This window comes from Palaemon carinicauda, chromosome 43 (genome assembly GCF_036898095.1).
Source record: "Palaemon carinicauda isolate YSFRI2023 chromosome 43, ASM3689809v2, whole genome shotgun sequence".
Taxonomy (NCBI): domain Eukaryota; kingdom Metazoa; phylum Arthropoda; class Malacostraca; order Decapoda; family Palaemonidae; genus Palaemon; species Palaemon carinicauda.
In genome coordinates, this window is record NC_090767.1 from 8,134,998 (window position 1) to 8,146,788 (window position 11,791).

An 11,791-nucleotide genomic window follows, 5' to 3' on the forward strand; every position below is an offset into this window, starting at 1 on the left:
TCACCTTCCCCAAATTTCCCCCACCAAGGTGACTTAAAGTCTCCTTCCCGAATTTTCCCCCACTAAGGTGACCCCAGGTCCCCTTCCCCAAATTTCCCCCACCAAGGGGACCCTAGGTCCCCTTCCCCAATTCCAAACCACCAATGTGACCCCCTGTCACCTTCCCCAAATCCCCAAAACCAAGGGGACCCCAGGTCCCCTTCCCCAAATCACCAAAACCAAGTTGACCAGAGGTCCCCTTCCCAAAGTCCCCAACACCAAGGTGACACAAGGTCCCCTTCCCCAAATCCCCAATAAATAGGTGACCCCATGTTCCCTTCCCCAAGTCTGCAACACCAAGGTGACACCAGGCTCCCTTCACCAAATCCCCAACACCAAGGTGACCCCAGGTCCCCCTCCCCAAATCCACAACACCAAGGTGACCCCAGGTCCCCTTCCCAAAATCCCCCACACCAAGGTGACCCCAGGTCCCCTTCCCCAAATCCCCCCACCTTGGAGACCCCAGGTCCCCTTCCCCATATTTCCCTCACCAAGGTGACTCCAGGTCATTTCCCCAAATTTCCCCCCACAAAGGTGAGCCCATGTCACCTTCTCCAAATTTCCCCAACAAAGGTGACCCCAGGTCCTCTCCCCCAAATTTTCCCCACCAAGATGACCCCAGGTCCCCTTTCCCAAATCCCCAACCCCAATTTGACCCCAGGTCCCCTTCCCAAAATCCCCCCACCAAGGTGACCCCAGGTCACCTTCCCAAAGTCCCCAACAACAATGTAACCCCAGATCCCCTTCCCCAAATCCCCCACCAAGGTGACCCCAGGTCCCTTTTCCCAAGTACTTAACACCAAGGTGACCCCAGGTCCCCTTCCCCGAGTCCCCAACATCAAGGTGACCCCAAGTCCCCTTCCCCAAATCCCAGAACCAACGTGACCCCAAGACCCATTCCCCAAGTCCCCAACACCAAGGTGACCCGTGGTCCCCTTCCCCAAGTCCCCAACACCAAAGTGACCCCAGGTCCCCTTCCCTAAGTCCCCAACACCAAGGTGACCCCAAGTCCCATTCCCCAAGTCCCCAACACCAAGGTGACCCCATGTCCCCTTCCACAAATCACATCCACGAAGGTGACCCAAGGTCCCCTTCCCCAAATTCCCAAAACCAAGGTGACCTCAGTTCCCCTTCCCATAAATCCCCCACACCAAGGACACCACAGGTCCCCTTTCCCAAGTCCCCAACATCAAGGTAACCCCAAGTCCCCTTCCCCAAGTCCCCAACACCATCATGACCCCAGGTCCCCTTCCCAAAGTCCCCAAAACCAAGGATACCCCATGTACCCTTCCCAAAGTCCCCAACACCAAAGTGAACCCAGGTCCCCTTCCCCAATTCTCCACCACCAAGGTGACCCAAAGTCCCCTTCCCCGAATCCCCAACACCAAGTTGACCCCAGGTCCCCTTCCCCAAGTCCCCAACACCAAGGTGACCCCAGGTTCCCTTCCCAAAGTCCTAAACTCCAAGTTGACCACAGGTCCCCTTCCCCATTTCCCCAACACCAAGGTGACCCCAGGTCCCCTCCCCAAAGTCCACAACTCAAAGGTGACCCCAGGTCCTCTTCCCAAAGTCCCCAACTAATAGGTGACCCCAGGTCCCCTTCCCCAAGTCCCCAACACCTAGGTGACCCCAGGTCACCTTCCCCAATTTTCCCTCACCAAGGTGACTTCAAGTCACCTCCCCCAATTCTCCTCCACCAAGGTGACACCAGGTCCCCTTCCCCAAATCCCCACCACTAATGTGACCCCAGGTACCCTTCCCAAAATTCCCAAAACCTAGGTGACCCCAGGTCCCCTTCCCCAATTTCCGAAAAACAAGGTGACCCCAGGTCCCCTTCCCGAAATCACCAACACCAAGGTGACCCCAGGTCCCCCTCCCCAAATCCACAACACCAAGGTGACCCCAGGTCCCTTTCCCAAAATCCCCCACACCAAGGTGACCCCAGGTCCCCTTCCACAAATCCCCCCACCTTGGAGACACCAGGTCCCCTTTCCCAAATTTTCCTCACCAAGGTGACTCCAGGTCATTTCCCCAAATTTCCCCCCACAAAGGTGAGCCCAAGTCACCTTCTCCAAATTTCCCCTACCAAGGTGACCCCAGGTCCTCTCCCCCAAATTTCCCCCACCAAGATGACCCCAGGTCGCCTTCCCCAAATCCCCACGATAAAGGTGACCCCAGGTCCCCTTTCCCAAATCCCCAACCCCAATTTGACCCCAGGTCCCCTTCCCCAAATCCCCTCACCAAGGTGACCCCAGGTCACCTTCCCAAAGTCCCAAACAACAATGTGACCCCAGATCCCCTTCCCCAAATCCCCCACCGAGGTGACCCCAGGTCCCTTTTCCCAAGTACTTAACACCAAGGTGACCCCAGGTCCCCTTCCCCGAGTCCCCAACATCAAGGTGACCCCAGGTCCCCTTCCCCAAATCCCCAGCAACAAGATGACCCCAGGTTCCCTTCCTAAAACCACCAACACCCAGGTGACCCCAGGTACCCTTCCCCAAATCCCTAACACCAAGGAAACCCCAGGTCCCCTTCCTCAAATACCCAACATCAAGGTGACCCCAGGTCCCCTTCCACATATCCCCAACACCAAGGTGATCCCAGGTCCCCTTCCCCAAATTTCCCCAACCAAGGTGACCCCAGGTCTCCTTCCCCAAATATCCCCCACCTAGGTGACTTAAAGTCACCTTCTCCAATTTTCCCCCACCGAAGTGACCCCAGGTCCCCTTCCCCAAATTTCCCCCACCAAGGAGACCCTAGGTCCCCTTCCCCAAATCCGAAACACCAATATGACCCCATGTCACCTTCCCCAAATCCCCAAAACCAAGGTGACCCCAGGTCCGCTTCCCCAAATCCCCAAAACCAAGGTGACCCCAGGTCCCATTCCCCGAATCTCTAAAGCCAAGTTCACCAGAGGTCCCCTTCCCCAAGTCTGCAGCACCAAGGTGACACCAGGTCCCCTTCCCCAAATCCCCAACACCAAGATGACCCCAGGTCCCCTTCCCCAAATCCAAAACACCAAGGAGACCCTAGGTCATCTTCCTGAAATCCCCCACACCAAGGTGACCCTGGGTCCCCTTCCCCAAATCCCAGACCAAGGAGACCCCAGGTCCCATTCCCCAAATTTCCCTCACCAAGGTGACCCCAGGTCATTTCCCAAATTTCCCCCACAAAGGTGAGCCCAGTCACCTTCCCCAAATTTCCCCTACCAAGGTGACACCATGTACCCTTCCCCAAATTTCCCCCACCAATATGACCCCAGGTCCCCGTCCCCAAATCCCCACCACCAAGGTGACCCCAGGTCCCCTTTCCCAAATCCCCAACCCCAAGGTGACCCCAGGTCCCCTTCCCCAAATCCCCCACCAAAGTGACCCCAGGGCACCCTCCCAAAATCCCCAACAACAAGGTGACCCCAGATCCCCTTCCCCAAATCTCCCACCAAGGTGACCCCAGGCCCCCATCCCCAAGTCCTTAACACCAATGTGACCCCAGGTCCCATTCCTCGAGTCCCCAACATGAACGTGACCCCAGGTCCCCTTCCCCAATTCCCCAACACCAAGGTGACCCGTGGTCCCCTTCCTCGAGTCCCCAACACCAAGGTGACCACAGGTCCCCTTCCCAAAGTCCCCAATTCCAAGGTGACCCCAGGACCCCTTCCCAAAGTCCCCAACTCCAAGGTGACTCTAGGTCCCCTTCCCAAAGTCCCCAACTCCTAGGTGACCCCAGGTCCCCTACCCCAAGTCCCCAACACCTAGGTGACCCCAGGTCCCTCCCCCAAGTCCCCAACACCAAGGTGACCCCAAGTCCCCTTCCCCAAATCCTACCCACCAAGGTGACACCAGGACCCCATCCCCAAGTCCCCAAAACCAAGGTGACCCAAGGTTCCCTTCCCAAAGTCCCCAACACCAAGGTGACCCCAGGTCCCCTTCCCCAAGTCCCCGACACCAAAGTGACCCCAGGTCCCCTTCCCCAAGTCCCCACCACCAAGGTGACCCCATGTCCCCTTCCCTCAATCTACAACTCAAAGGTGACCCCAGGTCCCCTTCCCCAAGTCCCCAACACCAAGGTGACCCCAGGTCCCGTTCCCCAAGTCCCCAACTCCAAGGTGACCTCAGGTCCCCTTACTCAAGTCCCCAACACCAAGGTGACCCAATTCCCCTCCAGCGACTCCCACCCCCATGGTGACCCCAGGTCCCCTTCTCCAAATCCCCAGCACCAAGGTGACCTCATGTCCCCTTCCCAAAATCCCAAACACCCAGGTGACCACTGGTTCCCTTCCCCAAATCCCCAACACCAAGGTGATTCCAGGTCCCCTTCCTCAAATCCCCAACACCAGAGTGACCCCAGGTCCCCTTCCCCAAATCCCCAACACCAAGGTGACCCATGGTCCCCTTCCCCGTATCCCCAACACCAAGGTGACCTCAGGTCCACTTCCCCAAATTTTCCCCACCAGGGTGACCCCAGGTCACCTTCCCCAAATTTCCCCCACCAAGGTGACTTAAAGTCTCCTTCCCGAATTTTCCCCCACTAAGGTGACCTCAGGTCCCCTTCCCCAAATTTTCCCCACCAAGGGGACCCTAGGTCCCCTTCCCCAATTCCAAACCACCAATGTGACCCCCTGTCACCTTCCCCAAATCCCCAAAACCAAGGGGACCCCAGGTCCCCTTCCCCAAATCACCAAAACCAAGTTGACCAGAGGTCCCCTTCCCAAAGTCCCCAACACCAAGGTGACACAAGGTCCCCTTCCCCAAATCCCCAATAAATAGGTGAACCCATGTTCCCTTCCCCAAGTCTGCAACACCAAGGTGACACCAGGTTCCCTTCCCCAAATCCCCAACACCAAGGTGACCCCAGGTCCCCCTCCCCAAATCCACAACACCAAGGTGACACCAGGTCCCCTTCCCAAAATCCCTCACACCAAGGTGACCCCAGGTCCCCTTCCCCAAATCCCCCACCTTGGAGACCCTAGGTCCCCTTCCCCAAATTTCCCTAACCAAGGTGACTCCAGGTCATTTCCCCAAATTTCCCCCCACAAAGGTGAGCCCAAGTCACCTTCTCCAAATTTCCCCAACAAAGGTGACCCCAGGTCCTCTCCCCCAAATTTCCCCCACCAAGATGACCCCAGGTCGCCTTCCCCAAATCCCCACCACAAAGGTGACCCCAGGTCCCCTTTCCCAAATCCCCAACCCCAATTTGACCCCAGGTCCCCTTCCCATAATCCCCCCACCAAGGTGACCCCAGGTCACCTTCCCAAAGTCCCCAACAACAATGTAACCCCAGATCCCCTTCCCCAAATCCCCCACCAAGGTGACCCCAGGTCCCTTTTCCCAAGTACTTAACACCAAGGTGACCCCAGGTCCCCTTTCCTGAGTCCCCAACATCAAGGTGACCCCAGGTCCCCTTCCCCAAATCCCAGAACCAACGTGACCCAAGGACCCATTCCCCAAGTCCCCAACACCAAGGTGACCCGTGGTCCCCTTCCCCAAGTCCCCAACACCAAAGTGACCCCAGGTCCCCTTCCCTAAGTCCCCAACACCAAGGTGACCCCAAGTCCTATTCCCCAAGTCCCCAACACCAAGGTGACCCCATGTCCCCTTCCACAAATCACATCCACGAAGGCGACCCAAGGTCCCCTTCCCCAAATTCCCAAAACCAAGGTGACCTCAGTTCCCCTTCCCATAAATCCCCCACACCAAGGACACCACAGGTCCCCTTTCCCAAGTCCCCAACATCAAGGTAACCCCAAGTCCCCATCCCCAAGTCCCCAACACCAACATGACCCCAGGTCCCCTTCCCAAAGTCCCCAACACCAAGGTGACCCCATGTCCCCTTCCCAAAGTCCCCAACACCAAAGTGACCCCAGGTCCCCTTCCCCAATTCCCCACCACCAAGGTGACCCAAAGTCCCCTTCCCCGAATCCCCAACACCAAGTTGACCCCAGGTCCCCTTCCCCAAGTCCCCAAAACCAAGGTGACCCCAAGTCCCATTCCCCAAGTCCCCAACACCAAAGTGACCCCAGGTCCCCTTCCCCAATTCCCCACCACCAAGGTGACCCAAAGTCCCCTTCCCTGAATCCCCAACACCAAGTTGACCCCAGGTCCCCTTCCCCAAGTCCCCAACACCGAGGTGACCCCAGGTTCCCTTCCCAAAGTAGTCAACTCCAAGTTGACCCCAGGTCCCCTTCCCCATTTCCCCAACACCAAGGTGACCCAGGTCCCCTCCCCAAAGTCCCCAACTCAAAGGTGACCCCAGGTCCTCTTCCCAAAGTCCCCAACTCCTAGGTGACCCAGGTCCCCTTCCCCAAGTCCCCAACACCTAGGTGACCCCAGGTCACCTTCCCCAATTTTCCCCCACCAAGGTGACTTCAAGTCACCTCCCCCAATTCTCCTCCACCAAGGTGACACCAGGTCCCCTTCCCCAAATCCCCACCACTAATGTGACCCCAGGTACCCTTCCCAAAATTCCCAAAACCTAGGTGACCCCAGGTCCCCTTCCCCAATTCCCGAAAAACAAGGTGACCCCAGGTCCCCTTCCCCAAATCCCCAACACCAAGGTGACCCCAGGTCCCCCTCCCCAAATCCACAACACCAAGGTGACCCCAGGTCCCCTTCACAAAATCCCCCACACCAAGGTGACCCCAGGTCCCCTTCCCCAAATCCCCCCACCTTGGAGACCCCAGGTCCCCTTCCCCAAATTTTCCTCACCAAGGTGACTCCAGGTCATTTCCCCAAATTTCCCCCCACAAAGGTGAGCCCCAGTCACCTTCTCCAAATTTCCCCTACCAAGGTGACCCCAGGTCCTCTCCCCCAAATTTCCCCCACCAAGATGACCCCAGGTCGCCTTCCCCAAATCCCCACCACAAAGGTGACCCCGGGTCCCCTTTCTCAAATACCCAACCCCAATTTGACCCCAGGTCCCCTTCCCCAAATCCCCCCACCAAGGTGACCCCTGGTCACCTTCCCAAAGTCCCCAACAACAATGTGACCCCAGATCCCCTTCCCCAAATCCCCCACCGAGGTGACCCCAGGTCTCTTTTCCCAAGTACTTAACACCAAGATGACCCCAGGTCCCCTTCCCAAAGTCCCAAAAATCAAGGTGACCCCAGGTCCCCTTCCCCAAATCCCAGAACCAACGTGACCCCAGGTCCCATTCCCCAAGTCCCCAACACCAAGGTGACCCGTGGTCCCCTTCCCCAAGTCCCCAACACCAAAGTGACCCCAGGTACCCTTCCCTAAGTCCCCAACACCAAGTTGACCTCAGGTCCCATTCCCCAAGTCCCCAACACCAAGGTGACCCCATGTCCCCTTCCACAAATCACATCCACGAAGGTGACCCAAGGTCCCCTTCCCCAAATTCCCAAAACCAAGGTGACCTCAGTTCCCCTTCCCATAAATCCCCCACACCATGGACACCACAGGTCCCCTTTCCCAAGTCCCCAACACCAACATGACCCCAGGTCCCCTTCCCAAAGTCCCCAACACCAAGGTAACCCCAAGTCCCCTTTCCCAAGTCCCCGACACCAACATGACCCCAGGTCCCCTTCCCAAAGTCCCCAACACCAAGGTGACCCCATGTCCACTTCCCAAAGTCCCCAACACCAAAGTGACCCCAGGTCCCCTTCCCCAATTCCCCACCACCAAGGTGACCCAAAGTCCCCTTCCCCGAATCCCCAACACCAAGTTGACCCCAGGTCCCCTTCCCCAAGTCCCCAACACCAAGGTGACCCCAGGTCCCCTTCCCAAAGTCCTCAACTCCAAGTTGACCCCAGGTCCCCTTCCCCATTTCCCCAACACCAAGGTGACCCCAGGTCCCCTCCCCAAAGTCCCCAACTCAAAGGTGACCCCAGGTCCTCTTCCCAAAGTCCCCAACTCCTAGGTGACCCTAGGTCCCCTTCCCCAAGTCCCCAACACCTATGTGACCCAGGTCACCTTCCCCAGTTTTCCCCCACCAAGGTGACTTCAAGTCACCTCCCCCAATTCTCCTCCACCAAGGTGACACCAGGTCCCCTTCCCCAAATCCCCACCACTAATGTGACCCCTGGTACCCTTCCCAAAATTCCCCAAACCTAGGTGACCCCAGGTCCCCTTCCCCAATTCCCGAAAAACAAGGTGACCCCAGGTCCCCTTCCCCAAAACCCCAACACCAAGGTGACCCCAGGTCCCCTTCCCAAAGTCCCCAACACCAAGGTGACCCCAGGTCCCATTCCCCAAATCCCCAACACCAAGGTGACCCCATGTCCCCTTACCCAAGTCCGCAACACCAAGGTGACCCCGGGTCCCATTCTCCAATTCCCAAAACCAAGGTGACCCGAGGTCCCCATCCCCAAGTCCCCAACACCATGGTGACCCCAGGTCCCCTTCCCCAAGTCCCCAACACCAGGGTGACTGCAGGTCCCCTCCCCAAAGTCCCCAACACCAAAGTGACCCCAGGTCCCTTTCCCCAATTCCCCACCACCAAGGTGACCCCAGGTCCACTTCCCCAAATCCCCACCACTAAGGTAACCCCAGGTCCATTTCCCCAAGACTCCAACACAAAGGTGACCCCAGGTCCCCTTCCTCAAGTCCCTAACACCAAGGTGAAACCAGGTCCCCTTCCCAAATCCCCAACAAATAGGTGAACCCATGTTCCCTTCCCCAAGTCCACAACACCAAGGAGACACCAGGTCCCCATCCCCAAATCCACAACACCAAGGTGACCCCAGGTCCCCTCCCCCAAATCCACAACACCAAGGTGACCCAAGGTCCCCTTCCCAGAATCCACCACACCGAGGTTACCACCGGTCTCCTTCCCAAAATCCCCCCAACCAAGGAGACCCCAGGTCCCCTTCCCCAAATTTCCCTTACCAAGGTGACCCCAGGTCATTTCCCCAAATTTACCCCACAAACGTAAGCCTAGGTCACCTTCCCCAAATTTCCCCTACCAAGGTGACCCCAGGTCCCCTTCCCCAAATTTCCCCCACGAAGATGACCCCAGGTCCCCTTTCCCAAATCCCCACCACCAAAGTGACCCCAGGTCCCCTTTCCCAAATCCCCAATCCCAAATTGACCCCAGGTTCCCTTCCCCAAATCCCCCCACCAAGGTGACCCCAGGTCACCTTCCCCAAATCCCCAACAACAAGGTGACCCCAGATCCCCTTCCCCAAATCCCCCAACAAGGTGACCCCAGGTCCTCTTCCCCAAGTCCCCAAAACCAAGGTGACCCCAGGTCCCCTTCCCCAAGTCGCCAATATCAAGGTGACCCCAGGTACCCTTCCCCAATTCCCAAAACCAAGGTGACCCCAGGTCCCATTCCCCAAGTCCCCAATACAAGGTGACCCGTGGTCCCCTTCCCCAAGTCCCCAACACCAAGGTGAACCCAGGTCCCCTTCCCCAAGTCCCCAACACCAAGGTGACCCCAGGGAATCTTCCCCAAATCCTCAACACCAAGGTGACCAAAGGTCCCCTTCCCCAAATCCCATCCACAAAGGTGACCCCAGGTCCCCTTCCCCAAATTCCCAAAACCAAGGTGACCCAAGTTCCCCTTCCCATAAATCCCCCACACCAAGGTGACCACAGGACCCCTTCCCCAAGTCCCCAACACCAAGGTGACCCCAGGTTCCCCTCCCTATGTCCCCAACATCATGGTGACCCCAAGTCCCCTTCCCCAAGTCCCCAACACCAACATGACCCCAGGTCCCCTTCCCAAAGTCCCTAACACCAAGGTGACCCCATGTCCCCTTCCCAAAGTCCCCAAAACCAAGGTGACCCCAGGTCCCCTTCCCCAATTCCCCACCACCAAGGTGACCCAAGGTCTTCTTCACCAAATCCCCAACACCAAGGTGACCCCAGGTCCCCTTTCCCAAATATCCCCACCAAGGAGACCCCCATGTCCCCTTCCCCAAATCCAACCCACCTAGATGACCCCAGGTCCCCATCCACAAGTCCCCAAAACCAAGGTGACCCCAGGTCCTCTTCGCAAAGTCCCGAACACCAAGGTGACCCCAGGTCCCCTTCCCCAAGTCACCCACACCAAAGTGACCCCAGGTCCCCTTCCCCAAGTCCCCACCACCAAGGTGACCCCAGGTCCCCTTCCCCCAATCTACAACATCAAGGTGACCCCAGGTCCCCTTCCCCAAGTCCCCAACACCAAGGTGACCCAAGGTCCCCTTCCCAAAGTCCCCAACACCAAGGTGACCCCAGGTCCCCTTCCCCAAGTCCCCAAAACCAAGGTGACCCCAGGTCCCCTTCCCCAAGTCCCCAACACCAAGGTGACCCCAGGTCCCCTTCCCGAAATCCCCCCACCAAGGTGACCCCAGGTCCCCTTCCCCAAGTCCCCAAAACCAAGGTGACCCCAGGTCCCCTTCCCCGAGTCCCCAACATCAAGGTGACCCCAGGTCCCCTTCCCCAATTTCCAAAACAAAGGTGACCCCAGGTACCATTCCCCAAGTCTCCAACACCAAGGTGACCCCAGGTCCACTTCCCCAAGTCCCCAACACCAAGGTGACCCGAGATCTCCCCTTCCCAAAGTCCCCAACACCAGGTGACCCCAGGGACCCTTCCCCAAGTCCCCAATACCAAGGTGACCCAAGGTCCCCTTCGACAAATCCCATCCACAAAGGTGACAATAAGTCCCCTTCCCCAAATTCCATAAACCAAGGTGACCCCAGTTCCCCTTCCCATAAATCCCCCACACCAAGGTGACCACAAGTCCCCTTCCCCAAGTCCCCAACCCCAAGGTGACCCCAGGTTCCCCTCCCTATTTTCCCAACATCAAGGTGACCCCAAGTCCCCTTCCCCAACTCCCCAACACCAACGTGACCCCATGTCCTCTTCCAAAATTCCCCACCACCAAGGTGACCCAAGGTCCCCTTCCCCAAATCCCCAACACCAAGGTGACCCCAGGTCCCCTTCACCAAGTCCCCAACACCAAGGTGACCCCCTGTCCCCTTCCCAAAGTCCCCAACTCCTAGGTGACCCCAGGTCCCCTTCCCCAAGTCCCCAACACCTATGTAACCCCAGGTTTCCTCCCCCAAGTCTCCAACACCAAAGTGACCCCAGTCCCCTTCCCATAGTCCCTACCACCAAGATGACCCCAGGTCCCCTTTCCGCAATCTACAACACCAAGGTGACCCCATGGTCCCCTTCCCCAAGTCCCCAACACCAAGGTGACCCCAGGTCCCCTTCCCAAAGTCCCCAACACCAAGGTGACTCCAGGTCCCCTTCCCCAAATCTCCCCACCAAGGAGACCTAAGGTCCCCTTCCCCAAATCTAACCCACCTAGGTGACTCCAGGTCCCCATCCCCAAGTCCACAAAACCAAGGTGACCCCAGGTCCCCTTCCCAAAGTCCCCAAAACCAAGGTGACCCCAGGTCCCCTTCCCCAATTCCCCGACACCAAAGTGACCCCGGGTCCCCTTACCCCAAGTCCCCACCACCAAGGTGACCCCAGGTCCCTTTCCCCCAATCTACAACACCAAGGTGACCCCAGGTCCCCTTCCCGAAGTCCCCAACACCAAATTGACCCCAGGTCCCCTTCCCAAAGTCCCCAACACCAAGGTGACCCCAGGTCCCCTTCCCCAAATCCCCCACCAAGGAGACCCCAGGTCCCTTTCCCCAAATTTCCCCCACCAAGGTGACCCCAGGTCCCCTTCCCCAAATTCCCACCACTAATGTGACCCCAGGTCCCCTTCCACAAATCCCCAAAACCAAAGTGACTCCATGTCCCCTTCCCCAATTCCCCAAAACCAAGGTGACCCCAGGTCCCCTTTTCCAAAT